Genomic DNA, 25,287 nt, shown 5'->3' on the forward strand with positions numbered 1-25,287 from the left:
GGCTTGCTTTAATTATTGGTGCCAATCCCTTCTGGCCTGCAAAGGTTTTGTTGAAAAATCAGCTGACAGCCCTGACCAGTTTGGCTCAGTGGATAGAGTGTTGGCCTGGGTACTGAAAGGTCCCAGGTTTGATTCCAGTCAAGGGCATGTACCTTGGTTGTGGGCACATCCCCAGTAGGCAGCTGCAAGAGGCAGCTGATTGATGTTTCTCTCTCATCGATGTTTCTAATTATCTATCCCTTTCCCTTCCTCTTTATAAAACATCAAAAAAATATTTTTAAAAAAGAAAAGAAAAATCAGCTGACAATCTGATGGGAGCTCTTTGTAGCTAACTGCTTTTTTATTGCTGCTTCTAGGATTCTTTGTCTTTAACCTTGGGATTTTAGTTATGATGTGTCTGGGTGTGGGCCTCTTTGGGATGCTGTATTTCTTGGTCTTATATGTCTATTACTTCACCAGATTAGCATACCTTTCAATTATTATTTCTTAAGGTAAGTTTTTAATCCCTTATTCTCTCTCTTTTCCCTCTGACACCTGATTGATGTCATCCAAGAGGTTCCTTAAACTATCCTAACTTTTTTTTTCTTCTTTTTGCTGTTTGATTGGGAATTTTCTACTACCTGTCTTCTAAATTGCTAACATCAATTGGAAACATTAAGGGGAATGCCAGAAGAAAATTATTTTCATTTTATTTTACCTATCACTTTGCTGCTCCCTCATGTTTCCACATAAGAAAAATTCAAACCAAGGAAAATATGATTCATGTAACATCTATAAAAAATGCTTGGGATTTCCAAAACTGGTTTGGCTCAGTGGATAGATAGTCAATCTGCAGACTGAAAGGTCCCAGGTTCGATTCCGGTCAAGGGCATGTACATTGGTTGCGGGCACATCCATGGTGGGGGGTGTGCAGGAGGCAGCTGGTCGATGTTTCTCTCTCATTGATATTTCTGGCTCTCTATCCCTCTCCCTTCCTCTCTGTAAAGAATTAATAGAAAATATATTTTTAAAAATGCTTGGTATTATATAGATGTCAACCTTACATACCCTGTAACTTATTCTGTGCATCTGTACTATTGCTTTGAATGACAAGATTTCCAAGATAGAAAAGTCTACAGCTGTGACATGCATAATTACATTATTTAAACATATTATATTCTACCCACCAAAACAGACTGTCCTTCCAAGCATAGTTCTAAGTTATTATTCATTACATTTTTCATGAAAGAGTAGTATTCAGAAATTCAGATAATAGTTCAGAATGATGGAATAGCACTCTCTGTTAAAGGTCAGTAATAGTGTAGAAATTATTTTAAAAGAGAATTTTCCATTTAAAGTTTACAAAAATATTTTTTATTAATGAAATCTCTATAAAATGTAAATAATAAAAAATGGTAAATTTCCTAAGAAAGGATAAGGTTAATGTATTATATCAATAGAAGTTTTTTCAGGAAGCTTGTCCAGAAAGGGATTCACAAAGGCCATACATATTGTATATGTAGCTTATGAAAAAGTTAAAATATTTCTTATTGATATTTGCCCCTGGCCCAGAACACTTTCTGAAACTGTTCCATATAATCTATATTGTTTATATTTAAGACTTGATGTTTAGATAGATTATTGCCTGTGTCATAGGTCTGAAATAGATAGATTTTTTTTTTTTTTTACAAAGTAAAAAGGGATAACCCTTATCCAGGAGTTTCCCAATTAAATGCAAAAAGAGCATTTATTTCAGTCTGGGTAAAATTATAGGATAATTATATTATTTGGTCAATTTTAAAATTTAATGCATTGGAGAGAAAATAAATATTAAATCTAATTGATTATTTCTAATACATAGATTATATAAAAAATGGTTAAATGTAACATTTACATTTGCTTTAATGATTTTTTAAGCCATAATGTAGCTATGATTTTAGTAAATGTTTAGTTTCTAATCTTATCTGAAAATCTGCTGTAAAACTACTCTTCAGAAGTGACAAAAGAGAGCATGACTTCTGTCTTTTAAAAATATATATATATATATATATATATATATTTTATTGATTCTTTACAGAGAGGAAGGGAGAGAGAGAGATAGAGAGTTAGAAACATCAATGAGAGAGAAACATCAATCAGCTGCCTCCTGCACACCCCCTAATGGGGATGTGCCCACAACCAAGGTACATGCCCTTGATGGGAATCTAACCTGGAACATTTCAGTTCGCTGGCTGAAGCTCTATCCACTGAGCCAAACCAGTTTCGGAATGACTTCTGTCTTTAGTTGAAAGATGAGGTTCCCTAGCCACTGACCAAAGAACTGCCATATTTTGGACCTTTATCAATATGATTGCTGGATGTGACCATACATCATCCTATAAACAGTTAGTGTGTAAGCTCCAGGTGGACAGGAGCAGGGTCTTTCTGTTCACTACTATAGTCTGATGCTAACCACCATTTGTAAGCACTAATCACATATTTATTGAATGAAAGCATTGGTGGGCACAGACAGAATTTAGCAGTGCTATGTCTGGGCATAGCCCACTTGGGCACCAGCTTAAAAATAGGGCTGAGTCAGCAGCCAAACTTGTAAGAAAGATATGGTGGGTTATTTGGCCTGAAATTTAATGTGCATCTGCTCTGTCTGACGTGTGGATACCAAAACAAAGGAGGAGGAGAAGGAGAAGAAAAAAAGTAAGAAATGAACACAAAAGAGAAGAGAAAATGAAAAGTTCATGGATAATCTTATTCTCTATTATAACATCCAATAACAAGGTATTGTTTTGTTAGCTACATAGTCTCTAGCCTAAATTTTTAATTTCTATCTTCTGATTATTCCTTGTTTTTAGTCTCTAAACTTTGTCAAATCTCTCCAGAGTTAAATCTAAAGAGCTGCTTTGGCTTTTACCCATTTTTTATTTCTTTCCTTTCTCTTGTGTCTATATTATTAAGGGAAGTTATTGATAGTTGATATCTGCCACTTCTATTTCATTTCTTCTTACCTTTCTCTACACTCTGGCTTTGTCACCACTACTCTGCTCAAAATATTTTCATTTAAACCACTTACTCTGGTATTTTAGGGTCAAATGCAGAGCATATTTATTAGAAATATTTGCTGTGCTTCAGTCTTTTGCTCATGTCTTTCATCTTGAAATCCTTTTCTCTTGATCTTGGAGGGTCTTTTATTTTCCTAGTTACCACAATCTCATTTCTCCATAGTTTTATGCCTTATCTTTCTCCAAGGCTTTTCCTTCAGCCTTTAGTCCACTCTTTTCTCAATCACGCATGCTTCACAGTTACCCCTTTTAACTGTTGGTATTTTTAATAGAGCCTGCATACTGTAGACTACCCTTTTCTTTCTTTTCTACATCCTACCCTTCCTTTCTCTATTTCTTCTATCCTTCATTCTTTTCTCCCTTCTACTCATCCTATATAATAAAAAGCTAATATGTTTGACCAGGAGTTTGAACAGGAGTTCAACTGGGGGTGGGGGCTGGCTTGCCAACTGCCAATGGCCCCTCTCCCTGGCCAGCCATGGCCCCTCCCTCTGGCTGGCCTGGCTGACCAGACCCCATCCATGCATGAATTTGTGCATCAGGCCTCTAGCTCATCCATAATTGTTTTGATGGGTAGATAATAGAACAGTAGCTAACTCTTTGTGGGAATCAAGAGGTAGTTTCTAGTTTCTTCTTCATAATTTTGTTCATTTTCTGATTTATTATAATGTTTTATGAATACTGTTTTAATCAAAAGTAAAAGAGAATTCCAATTAGTAACAAACAAAACAGTAAATCTATTCAAGAATAAATGCTTTCCTTGACTCATCTCCTCACACACTTAACCTTACTCTCTGTGTTAAACAAAGAGTGCAGGTCATATCTTAATCATCACTATACATTCTTTACTGCAGTGCTTAAGACTTAGTATATATTCAATAAACATTTTTGAACTATAATACTTTCACTACACTCTGCAGAATTAAAATCACACGTTAAAATCTTGAAGACATATGTGAAAACCCAAAGCAGACAGGATTTGGACTAATATTCTGAAGAAAAGAGATCACTGTGATGATTTCAACAATTGTTCTACTTTCCCTTCTTAGAACCTGTCAATTTTTAGCAAAGTTAAGAGTGACTGAGGGAAAGTATCTGCCAGAGGCTTGGAACAGAGTTGCTGGACCGGGGAGAGAGAGTTTATCATTCAGGGCTTCCAAGTTGTAGATCAGGATGTAAGAGTTAGAAAGCAGTGTCCAAGAACTGAACCAGAAATGGTACATGTCATTTCCTCTAAAAGTATCTGCCGATTTTTTAAAATATATTTTATTGATTTTTTTACAGAGAGGAAGAGAGAGGGATAGAGAGTCAGAAACATCGATGAGAGAGAATCAAATGAGAGAGAATCATTGATCAGCTGCCTCCTGCACAACCCCCTCTGGGGATGTGCCCGCAACCAAGGTACATGCCCTTGACCAGAATTGAACCTGGGACCCCTCAGTCCACAGGCTGACACTCTATCCATTGAGCCAAAACAGTTTTGACTGTATCTGCCAATTTTTAAACTACACGTATGCAGGATGAAACTTCTAAAATCAAGTAGAAAGCTGTTCCCAGGAGACCAAAGAGTTTAGCAAAAATATTAACAGTCTGGTGGTTAAATGGAAAGATAAGTTAGAGTTTATAGCCCACAAAGTGGAGTGGCCCTTGTGAATTTCACAGTCTTTCAGTCTTGATTCCAGAAGCTCTATGTCCTAGGAATTAGGGAAAACTGGAAAAAAGACCAGCCCTAAGAAAACACAAATCCTAAACTTAATTCGTCAGATTCTACCTGCCTTTCAGAATAAAATAAAATGTCATTTGAAAGTAATATCAACAAGATTATTTACAATATTTTATTTAAAATCACCTGGCATGTACAAAACAATTCAAATGACTAAAAATTAAAACAAAATTTTATGCACAGAGACTCAAGGGATGATTTAGATATTAGAGTTAAAAGACTGTTATTAATATTTTTAAGACAATAGAGGGGGAAATGGAGAATTGTTCCAGAGAAATGGAATCTGAAAAATTTAGTGACTGAGAAATAAAGATTCAATGGATAGATTAATAACAGACTTGACATGCCAGAAGAGAGGATTAGTGAAATGGAAGATAAACCACTAGAAATATCTGGATCAAGTGATTTTCAGGCTGTGTGCCACCAAGAAGTTTTAAAACATTCAATACCTGACTGTTTAGCCAGGTGCACTGACCTATATTTCCTTAGATTGTCAAATAAAAAATGACTGAACTATAAACATCTTGTCATGTGTCATAATAAGGTTGTGTCTGATTGGTTAATTCTTGGTACCAAAAATCCTTATACAAGTATAGGCACCTGCTAAAAAAAAAAAAAAAAAAAAAAAAAAAAACACTCTGGAGCATAGGTAATTCTTTTTTTAAAATCAATCAAAATTATAACCGTTTTTATCAGATTGGAAAAAAATATAATATAGTTTTTTTTGTGTGCTACAGAATTTTAGTAATTAGTTTATGTGAACCAAGAGATTAAAAAGATTGAAAATTGCTGAACTAAGCTAAAGATCAATGAAGGGAAAGGCTAGAAAATGAAGAAGAGTATAATAAACAAGCCTGACATAGATATAATTTAATGTTCTATAAAGTGAGGAGCAAAAAAATAGGACAGAATCAATTAAAAATTTAAAAAACTAGCAATTAAGCCATAGATCTCAAAATCTTTAGACACCAGGGAAGAAAATAGAATGAAAAAAACACATCTGGGCACATCACCATAAAAATACTACAAGCACAAGTTGAAGAGAAAATCTCAAAACACAGTGAAACTGCATTTTAACTGTTTATATTTGAGTTCCATATTTATAGAAGGTGATTGAAAAACCAGAGCCTATCCAGTGGAAAGAGTTCAGAGATCATAAAAGACCTAGAGACCAGAACTATTAAAAGGTGAGCTAAGTTGAAATATTAAGCCAGAAAAGAGAGATAATTATAATAACCTTAAAATTTTTGAAATTTTGTCAGGATGAAAAGGCAATTTGGTTTTCTTGTTAGCCGGGAGACAGAGCTAGTATGCAAATAAAAAAGAAGCAACTTATAAATCAACATAGGAAAGTTTAATAAATGAACCTAAATAAAATGGAAGAGTGAACTTCCAATCACTATGATTTTTAAACTGGGATTTAGATGACTAAGTTGCAGATAGGTAGAAGTTATTCTCAAATTGAATATGAATTTAATGAGCTCTCTTGTAAGACTCTTTGTAACTCCAAGGTTAGATAATTCTACAATGTGCATTTGAGTGAATGATGGTTGTCTTTTCATGAGCACAACTGACTTAGAAGCCATTCATTTGATGATTAACTCAGCAAATGGTATTGAGTTCCACTTCAGGGAAGGCCCCAGTACAGGCAGGTGGACTACCAGAGGACATAAGACACAGCCCCTGACATCATCTGGATGGTGCACATGAGAAAAGCTTGTTTTGGAGAATCTATAACTTATTCGGGTCACTATAACATAGTAAGTACAAGGAGAAACAGGGCATATATTACCAAAATGAGTTGAATAATGTAGAAGAATAATTCATCTCCATTGTATAGGTATCATTCCTTTTCACAGAGGAGTTATACACTGCTGTCAAATTGAACATAACTGCTATAAATATAATCCTTTTCAGGACCAACGGATGATCCTAGATGCTATTGCTTCAGTGCTCTAGAAGGCATGCTTTGAGCCTCAGTGTTTTAGTTAAACAATTTATGTTTCTTTAACAATCTCTAGTTTCTGTTTGTTTTTATTTAATGTAACGATTCCAAGTTTCTATCAGGAAATGATCAAATGTAGCAAAAAAGATGTTATTAAAGGTAATTTTTAAATGCCTTTTCTATGCCATTAAATAAAAATCCTCTAATTATTTTCTACCATAAACATATTCTCTAACTAAATTTAATAGGATTAAGAGTTTTTGCTCCCATTATTTTAATAACCCACTTTGAGGAGTTGACCCACACTAGTCTGAAATGATAATGACACATACTTTTCATGTCAAATACTATTTTTAAAAACCATCTTAATAGTAGCAAAGATGTTTTAGTTTTGAAACATCTTTTTACCTGGAGGAGGGAAAAAGAAATACTACATATCTCACATCTTTTTTTCTGTCCTTGATTTGGCCTCAAGCATTACTGAAAAATTGTGTCAATTCCACTGCTTGAAGGTTATTTTCCTGGGAAAATAAATGTTTCAACTGTGACTTGTGTTCCCATTTGATACGCCTTACAGCTCATAAGATGCTGAAGAAAGAATAGGGGTATTTTGTTTCAGTCCCACACGAAGGCAAAGCAGTTTCTAATATGATGAATAACAAAATAAGGAGATGCCCTTTTTGGGCTCATATACTGGAGGCTTGATGAACTTAGGCACAGCCAAGCTACAAGTCTAACATTGCTGTGGGTCAGCGTCCCACTGACAGGGCACCTGGAGAGCAGAGCTCAGGAGCCTTTGTCTTTCCTATCTCCCTGAGGTGCTGCTTTCTTGTAGACATCCCCCACCTTCATGTGAACTTACCTGGTAGGTCCAGGGGATCTGAAGATTCCCAGGGTCCATTACAGATGTAACCTCCAGGTATTCCACATTTCAGTCTTGTCTCTTCTTTCCTCCCCCTCAAACAAGAAATGATGCTCAAAGTGTACTGATCTAAGGGCTTTCCCTAACTGTTTTATTTTTATTTTTAAACTTAAATGAAAGCCAATCATTTTGGGTCAGTATGGATCAAATTATTTTTAACCCATATTGTTTGGTTAAACTGGTATTGTATATCCAAAACTATCTTGTTGGTTTTGATTAATGTAGGCTTTAAGCTAATACAATACTGTACTACAGAGTGCTTTATCATTTGAAAAACTGAAGGAGCAAGATAAATGGACTCGATTGTATTTTCATTATTTTTTTTGTCCTTCTTGGCCTTTGCTTAATTGGCATGTCCAGATAGGAGGACAGGCTGTTTCCTATTTCAGGAGCATGTTATTAGTGTTTGATAACTATATAAATACAACAATACTGATGAGCCAATGAAGTTAAGTTTTACAAAGGGCAGCCTTAATTTGCTGATTCAGAGCTTGAAAAATGTAGGTTATTTTGTGATTGAGTAACATTCTTGAATATTTAATGCAGGGCTCCATTTACCTTGATTAGCTCAGCAATTCACTACACATTATTTCCAAAGATACTAATCAATTTTAAATCAAAATAGATTGAATTGCCACTAAAATTGTGAAGATTTCCTGAATGTGTCAATCTCTTTGGGAAATTGAAATTCTGGTATCTTAATGAATACAACCTAGTTATGGAAGTACTGTTTAAAAATAATGGCTTTTGGAAATACTAGAAGCTAGTTAAAATTTATGAACATAATAGTTACTTTTAAATTAATTTAACACCATAACTATTGTATCAATTTCATTCCAGTAGGAAGAAATCCCTGTGGTATTATTGTAAACCCTATTCTATCTAATTGATAACATTTGAAATTTAGAAATACCATATTGTTACCTTATTCACTTCTGGACTGTTCAAACTTGACAATTTTATATATTGTTCCTGATCAAATGGCAATGACACTGTTCAAAACTGAAAGTTAAAATTTAAAGCAAAAAGAGAAGACAGTTTCTTTATTGGAAATATCCAACTGAATATAGCATTTCTAGTTATCTATTATTAAACATATCTATTTTATCTTCCTGCATATCTACCTATATAAACAAATACATTAACATATTTTCAAAATCAAACATGGTAAGACAACATTATACTATTTTTATTAAAGGCAGACATTTATACTGAGAGATAAACTGATTGGCTTGCTTATAGAAAGAAACAAATAAATGCAAAGGATTCTAACCAGTTTCTCTGTTTATTTAGTTCAGTGGAGTTTTTAAAAGAAAAGAGGAATAGGAAGGGAAACTGTGTCCCCACCAAAGATTCATTATAGTGCTAAGACACTAAAAAGTGGAAGATGTTTATTTATCCAAAGTGAATGTAAACATGCATAGAGAGATAAATTCCCAATTTTGTTGTTGTTAATCCTCATTAGAGGATATTTTCCCCCCATTAATATTTAGAGAGAGTAGAAGGGGGTGAGAAAGGGAGGGAGAGAGGAGAGAGAGAGAGGGAAAGAGAGAAATATCCATCTGAGATAGTCACATCAATTGGTTGCCTCCTGAAGGCCCCCAACCTGCAACCCAAGTACGTTCCCTTGACCAAGATTCAAACCTAAGATCCTTTTATATGTGGGAATGTTCTAACTATTGAGAAACACCTGGCAAAGTCCTAGGTTTTTTTTGTTTGTTGTTTGTTTTTTAAAAACATTGAGATATTCTGAAGAGTGGTTAAAGCATTTGGAAGGGCCTAGAATCTCATTCAAACTTACCTCATCTATTTCATCTGGAAAACAAAACCAATTACAGCTTCTGTTTAGTCATTTTGTTTTATTTTGTGTTTTTATTTTCTTTTTTAAGAGAAAGGGTAGTGGCAGGATCAGGACTTAATACAATATTTGCAAAGAATTTAGCAAGGTACTTTTTCTAGATATTTTATATCTGCCCTTAATGCATGAGTAATGTCAGGGAACTTTGCAAAGTATACTGAGTAAGGTTGAAAAGAGGACATGCGAGAGCCTGCAAAAAATGATTCTTCCAATCCAGTTTCTATAGCTTTATTCTATAATTGCATATTAAGAATGACAGTTATTGAACCAATGATTAAGATGCCCTGGAAGGAGCAAGCAGTGTTTTCATGAAAACATTTAGACTAGATTTGAGGGAGATGAGACATCAATTATAGTTTCTGCATATGTATGTGCTTGCAAAGTGGAAGTTGTTTTTGTTAATTATTATACTCATGACAGGTTTTGCTATCCTTGAATTTAAATCAATGTTCTTCAATAAGCATTAGAAAAGAAGTAAAGTTCCAATGTTGAAATTCATTTTGTATTAAACCTGTTTTACAAGTTATTTTCCCTTAATTCTGGATGACACCATTCCTATACTTCAGGAATGGGTCAATATTAATTTTAATTTGGTTTCATTTTAACTTGAGAGAAAAGTATTTGAACTTGTCATATAATGAATTCAATAGTTCCGAATCATATTCCAAGGAATGGTCACTGATTTTTTCAGTATTCTGAAGTATACATGTACATTCATTTCGAACATGTCAAGTGCTTAATTTAAAACACTTATTGATTCTTGATTTTTTTGGTTGTGAGCTCATTTATTCTAATATAGCTGTTAATAAAATGTCAACTTTCTCCTGTTCTGTTTCTTTTTTCTGACTGCACTTAATATCTGTCATAGAAAAAAATTCACTAATGTAATTTATTGGGTCTTGAAAACTACTTACACTTTAATGTCCACCTTATGGATTTTTACATTACAAATTTACATGGATTTATAATATGCAGCTTTACTTGTCATTGACATCAGTTTCTTCTGGGAAATTAATCCCATGAGTTGAGTCTAGTGTTCTAATAGCCACCGTGTTTTTGAACAATCATTTTCAGTATTTTAAGATTTTTAGGCAATGTGTTTGTTTGTGCACATACCTTTATGTGCCTATGCCTAGCTGGTTTTTGAAAGATTAAACTCATTTGTCTGAAACACATGGTAACTTAAAAAAGAAAGGAAAATGTCATTAAATATAATAGTCTACAATGAATGCAAACCTATAGGGAGCCCTCAGTTACTGCCAAGAATAAGTGAAATAGGGTGATTTAATGGGATGGTCCCTTTCAGAGAGCATGGCTTAGAGGTTTACACTTTATAGAATTTGAGATCCTAAAAGAGTTTAGCTACTAAGCCAAGTACATAGACATGGAGACAGCATTTTCCAAATCAGAAATGAATTAAAAACTTAAATGAGTTACCCTAGCCAGTTTGGCTCAGTAGATAGAGTGTCAGCCTGGTGAACAAAAGGTCCTGGGTTTGATTTCAGTCAAGGGCATGTACTTTGGGTGCAGGCCCTCACTGGGGTGCTGGCAGGAGGCAAACAATCAATATGTTTTTCTCACATTAATATTTCTCTCTGTCTTTCCTTCTCTCTTCCACTCTCCCTAAAAATAAAATGGAAAAATATCCATGGGTGAGGATCAACAAACTAACAAAAAACAAACAATATGTATATGTGTGTTAGTTCCATTATAGTTTTAATTCTTCTTAAGCAATAAGCTCAACTGATTTATTAGTAACTGGCTTTTTGGAGAGTGAGGGTTTATTATCAAAATTACTGATGATCTTCAAACTCAATGCACTGATTTACCTGGGGGGAGGAGACTCGAGATTAAGGGACCAAATGTACCCTTGTTTCTCCTTTAATTCCAGAAAACAGGGGAAATGGTTTTAAATGAGTTGGAAATCACTGTCTCACAAAGTATAGCTGATTAGCTCCAAAGGTAAGAATACCAGTACATGGTATAAACTCATGATTTGTATCCAGCTGACTGGATGACTCTGGAAGAAGATTGAGACCAAGGGTTTTGTAAAGTAATTAGGAAGAGTAATGAGGAAAGAATGCATCTACTCCTCTTCTCACAAAAACATCAAATAAAATTTTAGGAGGACTTAACCATTGCCATTTCTGTAGTTTATTTTATCCCTAATTTTTCAAAGAAAACAAAGCATAAAATAACAATATTTTCTCTTGGCAATTGCACTGTTGCAAATTATATACATACTGTTATCTCTTTTAATGTGTGATGAGTAGATCAATATAGAAAACCAAAATAGTGTTTTTGTAACAATTAGCATAATATTATAGTTTTTACCAATTTTATACATATATAAACGTATCTGTGCATATATCTAATTTTTAAAATATTTTTAAATTAATTTCAGAGAGAAAGGGAGAGGGAAAGAGAGATAAAAACATCAGTGATGAGAGAGAGAATCATTGATGAGCTGCCTTCTGCACGCCCCCCACTGGCGATTGAGCCCACAATCCTGGCATGTGCCCTGACCAGAAATCGAACCATGACCTCCTGGCTCAACCACTCAACCATTCAGCCATACTGGCCAGGCTGGAAGGGGCTAATTTTATTTTGTTTGTTTGTTTGTTTATTTATTGAAAATATTGAAGTAATGCAACTTATCCAGCCACTGAATAGGCTGGCTAGATCTGTCACAAACTACAAATTACTCTTGCACACACTGTCCCCCCTGCCTGGCCATAACCACAGTCTAGCAAGGTCTATGGGTATGCCCGGAACGAGCTAATTTTATACTGACTCATCTAACATATGTTTTGGATATAATATAAATTTACATAATTTTTATTCTCAATGATATGCATGCTGCATTTTAAAATTAAGTTAATAAAAGTTCATATTTTTGCTCTAAATATCCTGTTTTCAAAATATTTTTATCTAAATATTCTGTTTTCTTTTCTCTTTTGTACTTTCAGAATGAGTGTGCACATTATGACCCTGATATCTCTGCATTAACTTTTGCTGAAGGATATATTTTGGCATCATAATTGCCATACAAAGCTCAACGTGTTTTAAGCTTGACTACCATTATTTTATTCTTGCAAGACTCCCACTTGTAGTCAGAGTTAAACTAAAAGAGTCAGGTGTAGGCATTGGAGGCAAGCTTAATTTTTTCTCTACATGCTTGTGGTGGTGGTGGGGGGAAATATCAACCTAAAATGCCTTTTGTCTCACTGGCATTTTCAATATGAAAAGAAGATTAAGTAATCATATATGAAAATATTTGTTGATATTTATAAATTATTTGTTAATATCACAAGTTCTGAGTCTCTGCGATCCTTTTTGATTCGAATTCTGAATATTTCTCTAATGAATGCACTACACTAGGCATTTTTTATTACTAAAATGGCTTTTTTTGTTCTTATGTTTCTATTCATGTTCTAGTTTGCTTTTGAATTAAGAATCTTTTGGAGGCATATGGTAGAAAACCCAACCCAAATTGGCTTAAGAATACAAAATAATTTGAGTTATGTACAAACAAAATGAGAAATTTTACTGACTTCAGGCACAGTTTGATCTACAAGTTGATGATGTCATCCAGATTTTGGTTTTGTTTATCTGTAATTCTCTAGCTGTGGGTAGGCATAAGTCTCAGGTCAGCTTCCCACATGTGACCATGGAGGGTAAAACCTTACAACTTCACATCACGAAGTCCAAAGGAAGAGAAAGTATCTATTCCTGAACTGCAGTCTGCAGCTCAGAGTGTGGGCTTTGCTATCTGCTTTAGGTATGTAGCCTCCTGAACCAGAGACTGGAAAGACTGGGAATGAGATCATGGGAATTGGCCAAAGGAAAATGGGTATTGTTGGTGAGAAAAGTAGGCATGAGATATTGAGGAGGCAACTAACAATGTCAGTTACAAGTCTCTCTCTATATAAAGACCATTTTTCAACACTCAATTTGTTCTTAATTTTCTGTGTGTTCTTGATTTTACTCGGTAATACAGAGGGAGGGTATAATTTTGGTGTAGGCATTATAAAGAATTGGTGACTATACAAATGGAGATCTACTATATACATAAGCACCATCTGCAAAACAGGGCTCATTGCCAGAAAAGTAAGCATAAATGCAGTTAATGGGTAAGAAAATGTACTAAGTGTTTTGAATTGGGGTTAATTGATTGACTTATGCTTATATTCCACTAACTCTAAGAATTAAGGGTCTCTGTCTGCATGTCAGAGAATTATCTTTAAGTTCCTAACATTGGAATTCATACAGTCTTCAACTTAGTAAATGGCTATAATTCCAAAATTTATTTGATGGTTCAAAAGTTGGAACAAACACATGGATATTGATAATGTACTATTTTTAGATGGTAAGACTGAAGTGCAGAAAACTTTGTGAATTTGTCCAGGGTCACACAGCAAATAAGTGGCTGAATGAGTTTTAATAGCTCTGCAGTCTGTGCTTTGAATCACTGCAGTCACTGCCCTTACACTTGGTGCACTTTAGTCCTAAAACACACATGGCACCAGATGATGCATGTTTCCAGACTAGCCCACCATGGCTTGCTTTCCTTTCTACCTGCTGAAGCATAGTGTTATAAGATATGAAATTAACCTTTCAAAAATAGATGTATTTCTCTGTCTTAAGTCCTTGCTCATGTTTGGCATCCAGCTGCTGAATATTCATCCTAACCTTTCTCAGTGCATGGGGATTCCAAAAGAGTCAGGAAGCAATGCCCCACTGAGCTCCATGCAAATGAAGACAACAAATATTTCATCTCCCTGTTCATTGTCCGATGGTGCACACTTGGCCCATCAGATGTGAAATTTACATCTCAATGTGTGCAGGGCATTCACAGTTGCTCACAGTAGTGCTAACCAAATTTAGAGTCTAGAAGTTCTGCTGTGAAAACTACTGGTGATGTTAGGGTTTAATAGATATCTATCCTTATAGCATCATAGATATAATAGATATCTATCCTTATGGCATCATCTTTCTGTATGTGATCATCTACCTAGCCCCTCATTCTGATCTCATTCTTCAGTCTTGTACACACATCTATAAACCACTCTAAATCCTAAAATACTTTTCTTTTTAAACTCTTTACTATTACTTTCTTTTTTAAAATTAAAATTTATTGGGCTGACATTGGACCGTAGAGTCATATAGGATTCAAATGTAAATTTCTATGCTACAAGATCTATGTATTGATCTGTTTATTGAACTACTCACCCTCTTCCCTTTGGAACTACTGACTGGCAAAACCACTTTTTTCTAATCCCTATTCCTTAACTAAACTATTTATTCAATACATTTTTTTTTTAAGGAAATAGAAAATGAACCCAGATACAAAGGTAAAACTTGGCAAATGTGAAGAGATAAAATAAAGATAATCTACACTGAGTGGCCAGATCTCTGAACACATAATAATCTGGCCATTCTGTGTATATCTTATATAATAAAAGGCTAATATGCAAATTGTTCCTTGGACCAGGAGTTCAACCAGCAGGCAGCCCGGCCAACTGCCAACGGCCCTTCCCCTGGCCAGGCTGGCCGGACCTCATCCATGTATGAATTCATGCACCGGGTCTCTAATATATATCGTTTTCAGTGTTCTCATTGATAAAACAATTGTGGAGGCATCCAAAGATCCCTCCTTTACAATCATCCTGGAAAGCCCAGCAGGAAGACAGAATTCCAGAAGTTAATTTTAGCCTAGGAAGGCTTTTTGATCTAATTGTACCTCTTTCATAAGGCCACGAGTAGCTCTCAAATGAAGGATGGTTTGTATGTATCACATTCTTTTTTTTTTTTTTAATATATTTTATTGATTTTTTACAGAGAGGAAGAGAGAGGAAATAGAGAGCTAGAAACATCGATGAGAGAGAAACATCGACCAGCTGTCTCCTGCACACCCCCTGCCGGGGATGTGCCTGCAACCAATGTACATGCCTTTACCAGAATGGAACCTGGGACCTTTCACTCCGCAGACCTACGCTCTAACCACTGAACCAAACCGGTTTCGGCTGTATCACATTCTTTAGACTCTGAACAAGGAGGCTCAGCATTTAAAGAGGTGTGTGCTTGGGGGGAGGAGGAATGGGGCGCTTGGGAACAGGGAGGTAGTGTTAGGTGGAATATTCTGTTAACCCAGGGTTAGTAATTGTAACAAGTAGCCCTCAGCCTTTTGGAAAGATCAAACAAATAAAATGAAAAATTGGGAAAAGTCTTTTAAGGTGTCACAGCTAAAATCAGAACTCCTTAAGTGTGCTTGGTGCTTTGTGTTGTCTTCTGAGTAGAATTCCCCACTCCAGTGTCAATATATTTTGCATGGTGTTCTAGCACAGTAGGCTGTTCCTAGAAATCAACAAGATTTGTTGAGCATTTACTATATTTCATGTATTTCACATGATTTCAGTACTCCTCATTAGCATCTCAGAATGCTTAAAAAGAAGAAGAAAGTGCATCACCAATGCATGGCAATTGATTTATGAGTTACTGTCTTAATTTGGACAAATCATTAAACACAAAGGTCAATTAATTTGTAAATTAGAACACAGAGAATACTAACTTAATTTTCTTTTTACTTTTTTGAATTTCAAACATTCTGAAGCTATCACCTATGTGTTTATTAGCCTTAGGGATAATATGTATCATATTTTAAATGCTAGAAAGTGTTTATGTTATTAATATAATTGATTCTATTCTGTATTACTGATGAAATGCTCCTTTTCCCATTCATGTTTTTGACCCCAAATTATTTCTCAATATGAGGAGATACAGGATCCCTAAAAATACTACATAGGAAAGGTTATAATTATATATTTTTATATCAAAACCTCTATCACAAAAATATTAAATTATCCCATGAGTTTATTATAATAATTGTTTTAGGCTATTTTCTTCATTATAATTTCCAAGTAGGACATAAACCATACTGTAACTGTTTTGTTCATTGCTCTATTGGGCATATAGAAAGTTCTCAATAAATATTTAAAGAATTTGAGCAAATACTATTTATATTATGTTATGTTTTCAACTAGCTAGCATATTCTCTCATCATATGCTTTACTTCAGTAACACAGCTATTTAAGCAATATTGTTTTTGTAAAATTCTTACATTCTAATAGATTTGTTTAAAAGAAATGCATATACTGTAAATATTAAGTGACTGGTCACAATTGGACAAGATAACACAGTTCTTATAAAATATACATGAAATAAATTATATAATAATTTTGGAGGAATATACAATATTTTAAATTTTTTTCCTTGAATGCCATTTACACATTTATTTTTATTGCATTGTACAGAAGTATAGCAACATTTCAAAGTTCAGCTCTGAACTGTGAAATTTAGAAAAGAAGATATCTTAAGTGAGTATAATAATATGAATCCTATTTTCTTCTGATTCTTTCATCTAACTCAGAGATGGCCGCCTCTCACAGCAAAAGCCAGGGAATCTGCTATGTAAGAGACTGACATCAATAATTTCAACATTATGCTGTCATCCCTTAACAAAATCATTGTACTATGGATTTAAATTAGCATTTCACAGTTCAGGTGCAGTTAAGTATGGTCCTTGGCATAGATCCGACAGATTTATGATGTGTGTAGAACAAGGCATCTCTTCATAAGTCATTCAAATATTTGGCACTTGAAAGGTTGATACCATTTCAATAAGTAAGTGGAGAATTTGATTTATGATTTTATAGTCTTCCAATTTGGGGATATCTTTGAATCTTTATGAGTGATTTTGAACTACAGTTAGATTGAGATCATACTACATGTTGTTTGAATTACTACACACACCAAAATTTTTAGTGACTTTTCTAATGCAGGAAAATCAGAAGAAAATATTTACACTGGTTAAATTTACAGGTCTACTTTTTAAAAAAATCTGAATTTTATTTGTTGTTGGAGGTCAAACTCATTTATAAAAAAAAATATTTTACAACTTAATATTTTTAGTTATTTAAGTATGTTACCTGAACTTTGAAAGAAAACAAATATTAAATCAATCAGTATGCCTGTGTTCCTGGGGCAATTTTCAGTAGCTCTCATGATGTCCCATGAAAAGGTAACATATACCAGTCCTACAAACCTTGTTAGGACTTCATTTTACTGATCCAAAGTTTCATTATTTGTGAATTGTTGTTCTTATTATATATTCAAGATGTTATAACAATTAGGGGTATGTAGACCTGCAAGTGTTCATCATAAAATATAGAAGAGACTATTTCTTTGAGGGCTAGGCCTGATTATGCATGGTCATAACTTGCTTAGCTGCAGAGTCGTTCTTCATTCTTTTTTTAATACTTTCATGCTCTCCTTACATATGCAATATAATGAAAATAGACTTCATGCTTAAACTGGTTGCTTTATCAATAGCATTGATATTTCCAGTGTAAAAGCATGTTTGTGTATCTGTGGTCTGTATTTATTTCCTCTATCTCTTTCACCTGTGTAGTAATAAACAATTTTATATAATAAGTCAGTGTAAATATTTTTATTCTTAAAAAAAACATATGTCATGTTTAGGTCCATTAGAATTGAAACATTAATGACAAAACATAAATGACAAACATAAATGACAAAAACAAAAACCTTTTACCTATTAACTGCACATAATCGTATTTAAAAAAAATCATAACTAGAGGCTGAATGCCCGAAATTCACGTGAGGGGCTCGGCCCTCATAGCCACAGCTTAGTCCAGAAGGCTGTCTGGAAGGACTCCTGGAAGGTCATCTGGAAGGTCATTCAGCTGCCCAGTCTAATTAGCATATTATGCTTTTATTATTATAGATTTCATATTGTAAATGGTTATATATTTTCTATAATCATATTTGACACTCATTTTATAGTATAGTCTTTCAAAATCCACTCATTAATTTGTGGTAATGATTTTGTTTACTGACCGTTTTCTTCTTGCTTGGTCAAGATCTAAAGATGCACTGAGTGATACATACATGGTCTTTGCTTCAAGGAGTTAATGTGTGTAGCTAGATTGGTAGAGGCAAAGCTAACCAATAAAAGTAAGAAAACTATAGATAATGATACCTGTCATAAAGATTCTCAGACCAGGCAATGGGATAGAGAGTGATAACTTGTAGGGGGCTGGCTGTTTGCTTTAGCTAAGAAAGGGACATCTGTTACAAAAAAATAACGGTTGAGCTGAAGTGCAAATCCATCAGGTAGGAATGTACTGGAGCATGTCAGAGATGAAGGAAACCATACTTGACAGACATTAAATGTGATGAGGTCAGAGAGTCAGGAGCCAGATAAGGTAAAGGCTTACTACAATGGCAAGGAGTTTGGATTTTATGGCAATAGCAGCAGGAAGTCAGAGGCTTCCCATTTGTCCTCACATCACTTTCAGTGTTTCCCAAACTTTTGACATATGTGTACCCCTTCTATAATTTTAATAATGCTGAGTACCCCTCGTACTCACGAGAATGTAGAATTAGGCACAGCTAAGCACGGTGCAGTGCATATCCCCACCAAACTCCTGTGCAACGCGTACCCCCACCAAACTCTTCCCATACCCCGGGGGGTACGTGTACCACACTTTTGGAAACACTGAATTCTTAGATGATGACTTCACTCTTTTGCTCAAAAAGGCAAAGGGGGAGGAGGAATAATTAAAGAAAATATGACTAGTTGAGACAATACTGACACTGTCAGATTTATAAAAGAAATATTGAGTTAGAGAAAGAAATAAATAGCAATGCACAAAACTGTCAAGCTAATATCAAAGAAGCAAAAGACCAAAAGTAGGTGAAGTTTGTAAAATTATTAACCAGAGAGCCTTTTGGGGTTCTTACTTAGAGCCAGAGTTAAACAAGGAGCACTCTGCCTCTTCTGCTTTGTCACTGTGTGCCAAGCGCTGCCATGTTTCATTGCCTCCAGCTGTTAAAATACAGATGTTCCCTGAATGTCCCTTCTCTGTGTGAAACACGGCTCTCCTTGTCCACTCTCAGGAGTCTCCACTATGTTTATGATCCCAAAACTGGTATCTGTAACTCATTCTCCTTAGTTCTAGAATAAATATTCTAAGAGTTTTACTGGATATATTCGCACCCAGTCCCACCCTGCCCAGCAGAGCCTTGTCTACCTTTCCTGTATGATAGTCTACCCAGTTATTCAACATAGATTGAATTCTTTCTCATTTAGACTTTTTTTTCTGCCCTCTTGTACAAATGGCAACCACTCTCTTATTTTCTCTCTCTTGTTTTTTGTCTTGCCCTCAATAACTCAGCTTCTGTTATAGAAACCTATCTAATTATATAATCATCTTAACTGCTTCCCCAGAGTCCTGAAGAAAGCCATGTCCTTTTAAGCTCAAGATTATATATATCTATATATATCTATATATATCTATATATATATATCTATATATATATAAATAATTTATATATATATATGATTTATATATATATAAATATATTTATCTTATTTCCACCTCTATTGTGCCATCAGAATATCTCAGTTACCCACCAGAATTCAAAAATTCAAATAAAAATTATTACCAAAAACAATGAAACAACAACAAAATAACCTGTCTTAACTCACTCATACTTAGAGACTTTGTTTTTATATAAACAGGCTTAAAGGATCAGTGTCTTTCCTTTTATTTCCCATTCTGTTCCTCATTCATACTAAAAAAAAAATCAGAAAATTTACTGGTATAAAAGAAAATTTAGGTAATTAATAAATCAGGATATACTTAGCTGGCACTAATTAACTTTATATTACTGAGGTATTTTTAGGGAGTTAGTAACCACTGGAGATGCACTAGAAAATTTTGTATTTGTATTAAAACCACAAAAAGTGTAGTCCAACAATAATGATACTTATGTTAGATATCATCATTGAATTAGGTGATTAATTTTACTTTAAAAGAGACTCACACCTGGAGCAGCATACACTGAGTGGTCAGATTATTATGATCTCTGAATGCATAATAATCTGACCACTCAGTATATATCCTATATAATAAAAGGCTAATATGCAAATTGTCCCCTCGACTAGGAGTTCGACCAGCAGGCAGGCCAGCCAACCACCCATGTCCCCTCCCCTGGCCAAGCTGGCTGGACCCCACCCATGCATGAATTCATGCACCAGGATATATACTGAGTGGCAAGATTATTATACATTCAGAGAGCATAATAAACTGGTCACTCATTGTATATGCACTAAGAATAGGTCATCCATCAATAACTCAATTTCTTATGTTGTTATTATTTTATTTTGTTTCTTTGTATTTTTATTTTAACTAGACTTGAAATGCTAGTTTCCTCCCCAATAATTTTATATATGATATATTTATATATAAGAACATTATATAACAAAATGACTTTTTAAATAATTTTGACTAATGTGGAGAAATAATGTCAAAATATGTTAATCTTATAAATAAGTTAAATGACTGTACATGAGATGTTATTAACTGATACACTTCACCCTTGAGGGAGGTCTTTACTAGCCTTCTCCTGGTTTAAATTCCATTTTGTCTTTTTATAAATTCTTATTTATTATTTTAAAAGGAGATTGGTAGCATAAATAAAATTTACAAATAAAGCAATGATGAATAATCTTGGTATAGGATTGTGATGTACTTATTTTCTCAGGTTGGAATAATAGGATGAATCAATTGTGGTGAAATTGAACAAAAATTAATATGAAATGTTTTGCTTAGATAAAAATTTAACTGCATACATACCTACTAGCATTGTGTTGTTAAAGACCTTATAATTTTAAATTACTATTTTTCTTGTGTTTTCATTGCGCCTTGTTATAAAGGAAGGGTCCATAGTAAGCTATAGGAACATCAAAGTATTAACTAGTTTTAACATAGTGACTTGATAATAATAGATAAAACAACAGTTCTTAACTCTTCTGCACTGATCAAACTCTCTTTGAATTTTGTAAACCTCAGTGTGTGCAAAACATCAGCATCCAGAAGAATGTTTCATAATCAATGATAAAAGTAGGACAAGCAGTTATACAAGGAATGGCTTAAGGATTGAAATTTTTAGTCCGAAAAGAAGACTTATACAAGACACAGCTGGCTATTTGTAGTCATATTGTAAGGAATCATCTTTTTATTGGGAGCCTCAATGATTACACAAATATATCACTTTCTCATAGAGCCATTCAAAAATAGGAATCTGTGTCACTAATATCGAGTAGTACCTGGTGTTATTTAGATAGAGGCAAGTCTTGTCAAGAGAGGTGCAAAAGCATTCAAGCATGATGATGAGTTGGATTACACAGACTTAAGATCACTGTTTCAGTCTTCTGATTCTGTGTTGTAATGGAGTAAAGAGCGACCGAGGCAATAAACTTAGAGAACTTAAGCCTAAATTTAATTTTCTTCAGACATTGATGGAATTCCTACAGCAACAAAATTTTGGTATGAAATATTTACACAATTATGACACTGAAGATAAGACCCATGTGAGTTTTATCTGGAAAAAATTCCTTTAGGCATAGAGAAAAACACTAAGAGAATATGTTAACACTAGGGAAAAGTTGAAGTCACTATTCAAACCTTTCTTCTACTGTCTGATAATATATAGCTAACATGTTATAGAAACTTGAAAGAAACTTCAAGTGAAAGGTATATCAACTCTTTTTTTATTTAGGATCAAACATGGATATGTGAAATTCTGTCCTCTTCCTTTACTGATCTAGCCTGTTTTGTACACTCTTTACAATTGGTGTCACACTGAGCTTATTTTTCTCGATTTATTTTTATGCAATTTCTTTCTAAATTGAAGTTTAATTCTGGCTTTCTTGCTAGTACCTCTTCTGAATGTTTAACTCATTATGAATATATTTTTTCACAAACTGTTTTCATAATTTTCTCTCTAAATTATTTTATTTTCTTTATTCTGAGTTATCTAATTCAAAAGTATCCCAATCTATGGTTTAAATTTCATTTTGTCTTTACAAATACATAATCCTATATAATAAAGAGGTAATCTGAAAATTTACCATTACTCCAACACACAAGATGGCCACCCTTAGGTGGACACAAGATGGACAACAGGGAAGGGCAGTTGTGGGCGATCAGGCTAGTAGGGGTGGGCAGTTGGGAGGAACCAGGACTGCAAGGGAGGGCAGTTGGGGGTGACCAGGTTGGCAAGGGAGGGCAGTTAGGGGCAATTGGGCTGGGAGGGGAGCAGTTAGGCATTCATCAGGCTGGCAGGGGAATGGTTAAGGGGTGATCAGGCTGGCAGGCAGAAGCAGTTATAGGCAATCAGGCAGGCAAACAGGCAAGCGGTTGGGAGCCAGCAGTCCTGAATTGTGAGAGGGATATCGGACTGCCCATTTAGGCTCAGATGTGCTATTGAAGCTTGTTCAAATGCCAAAACTTATAATATGTGATATACGTGGTATAATATATGATGGAGGGTGAAGATGATGTGCACTATATATATATAGTGGAGTGGACCAAAAGAAAGTTAATAGTTGTGAGTATGTGAAACAGTTTATTTTTTATTATTTATTAATGATTGAATTATTTTCCATATGAATAACTATAAACTTACTTTTGCTCCGCCCTGTATATTTCGCTACCTTATGTTGTGAATGTTACTAGAACCAATGAGCAGTAAAAATTTCCTAATCAATAATTCAGTACTCAAAAACAATTTATATCTCCAACAAATAATTTTGGGACTTATTTCAAAAAGAAATTTCAGGTTGAGATTGGAAAATAATGAATAACTAACCAGTTAACACACCAAACTCTTGAAAGAGGTTATTTAGATTTTTTTTCAGAGTAATGGGGTCCTTTGTCTCTCTTAATTTTTAACTTCAGATATGTTAGTTTATTATAGAATAATCATTAAACATCATACCACTCAAATATCATACATTTGCCATGTACACTAGCCTTACTTGGAAACAAAATCTAGAACTAAGTATTCACAAACTGGGTACAAGCTCAGTGCATTCTAAGAAAGAATCACAGATAAGTAGTGAAAAAGAAGGAAATAGAGCATTAAATAGCAGTAATACTCAGCCATTTTTCAGAACACAGGCAATAAGAGACAAAATAAAGGAATACGAATTTAGGATCAGGTTGAGATAGTATAGTAGGAAGTGATGACAATTTTATTAATAACATTCCTTATATAGGACTATTTTTAATAAGTTTCCTAACTGTGGCTTTTTAAAAAAAAGCATATATCTTAAGCTTTCCTTTCTCTTTGATCCATTGGTTTTTCCTGAAACTAATTTTGGATAAGGAACCCACCTATATACTGTTATGATTATCAATAAATTTTAAAACAACTTTATATTTCACATATAAAGAAAGGATTAATCTACCTGTTCTCACTGTAGCCCTTTGTCATAAAGTGGATAAATAGCTAAGTGTTACTTTGGAGGATGAATAAGAATCTCTATATTTTAAAGAGGGCTTATGTTTCTTTTTCCTCCCTGAAGCACTCTGGAATGCTTATAATAAAATAACATGTATATACAAAATTGTCTTTTATATTTAATATTTTATAATCGATATATAATATATATTTAATTTTTTATGGGTCATAGATTTTTAAATAGGAAAAAATAACCAAACTTAATTATATATATATATATGTACTAGGATTCTATAAGAATATAGAGCCTACAATCAGGCAGCTGAAGTTTCTCTGCCATCTTTTTAATTTTTTAAAAATTAGCCAAAACCGGTTTGGCTCAGTGGTAGAGCATCGGTCTGCGAACTGAAAGGTCCCAGGTTCAATTCTGGTCAAGGGCATGTACCTGAGTTGCGGGCACATCCCCAGTAGGGGGTGTGCAAGAGGCAGCTGGTTGATGTTTCTCTCTCATCAACATTTCTAGCTCTCTATATCTCTCCTTCTCTGTAAAAAATCAATAAAATATATTTTAAAAAATTATACTTTGCACAACTCAACCACAATAAGCAGTAATCCATGTAACACCATTATTACACTATTATTTTGTATTAGTTTCAGTTATACAGCACAGTGGGTAGACACTCATATATTCAGAGAACAGAAGAAAAGAGATTGGGGGGCTGGCTGAAAAAGTTGAAGGGACTAAGAAGTACAAATTGGGAGTTACAGCCCTAGCCAGTTTGGCTCAGTGGATAGAACATAGGCCTGCGGATTGAAGGGACCCAGGTTCAAATCCAACCAAGGGCACATGCCAAGGTTGTGGGCTCGATCCCCAGCGGGAGGCATGCAAGAGGCAGCTAAACAATGATTCTCTCTCATCATTGATGTTTCTATCTCTCTCTCCCTCTCCCTTCCTCTCTGAAATCAATAAAAATATCTTTTACAAAAATTGGTAGTTACAGAATAGTCACATGGGTGAAAGTACGGCATAGAGGACATAGTCTATTCTATTGTAATAGGTATGTAGGTATCAGTTGGGAGCTTGAAATATCAGAGGGTCATTTTGTAAAGTATATGAGTGTTTAAATTTTTACACTGTTTTTGTACAATTTTTCAAAACATTATGAAATAAAGCCTATCAACATTATAAAAGACTTGGATTTGGATATAAATTGTCATTATTATGACAATTATTATGGGCTAGATTCTTTGGTTTTGCTCTTTGAGGCTGTATACACAAGTTCAAATGGAGTTATGGGAAGCAGCCTTAATTTCAACTCTATGTTCATGTGTAATCCTAACATTGACTTTATACTTTTTTCCTCCTTTTAAAATATTTCTTCTAGACTTTTAAATCAAACCAAATAAAGCAATATAGTATGATTAACTCTATGTACCCTTAAGTCAGTTTTTGATAGTTCATAAATTTTC

The 25,287-nt window shown here is 34.3% G+C and overlaps 1 protein-coding gene and 1 non-coding gene across 2 annotated transcripts in view; one reads left to right on the forward strand and one right to left on the reverse strand.

The window, feature by feature from the left end:
- MDGA2 (MAM domain containing glycosylphosphatidylinositol anchor 2) overlaps window positions 1–25,287 on the forward strand; it is an 865,861-nt gene that overhangs the window by 151,934 nt on the left and 688,640 nt on the right. The gene's annotated exons all lie outside the window — the stretch shown is intronic.
- LOC118710523 lies at window positions 12,118–12,253 on the reverse strand. The gene has a single exon (XR_004985434.1). It is a non-coding gene; the product is annotated as a small nucleolar RNA SNORA58 (small nucleolar RNA).

This window comes from Pipistrellus kuhlii, unplaced genomic scaffold, assembly GCF_014108245.1.
Source record: "Pipistrellus kuhlii isolate mPipKuh1 unplaced genomic scaffold, mPipKuh1.p scaffold_m20_p_1, whole genome shotgun sequence".
Taxonomy (NCBI): Eukaryota; Metazoa; Chordata; class Mammalia; order Chiroptera; family Vespertilionidae; genus Pipistrellus; species Pipistrellus kuhlii.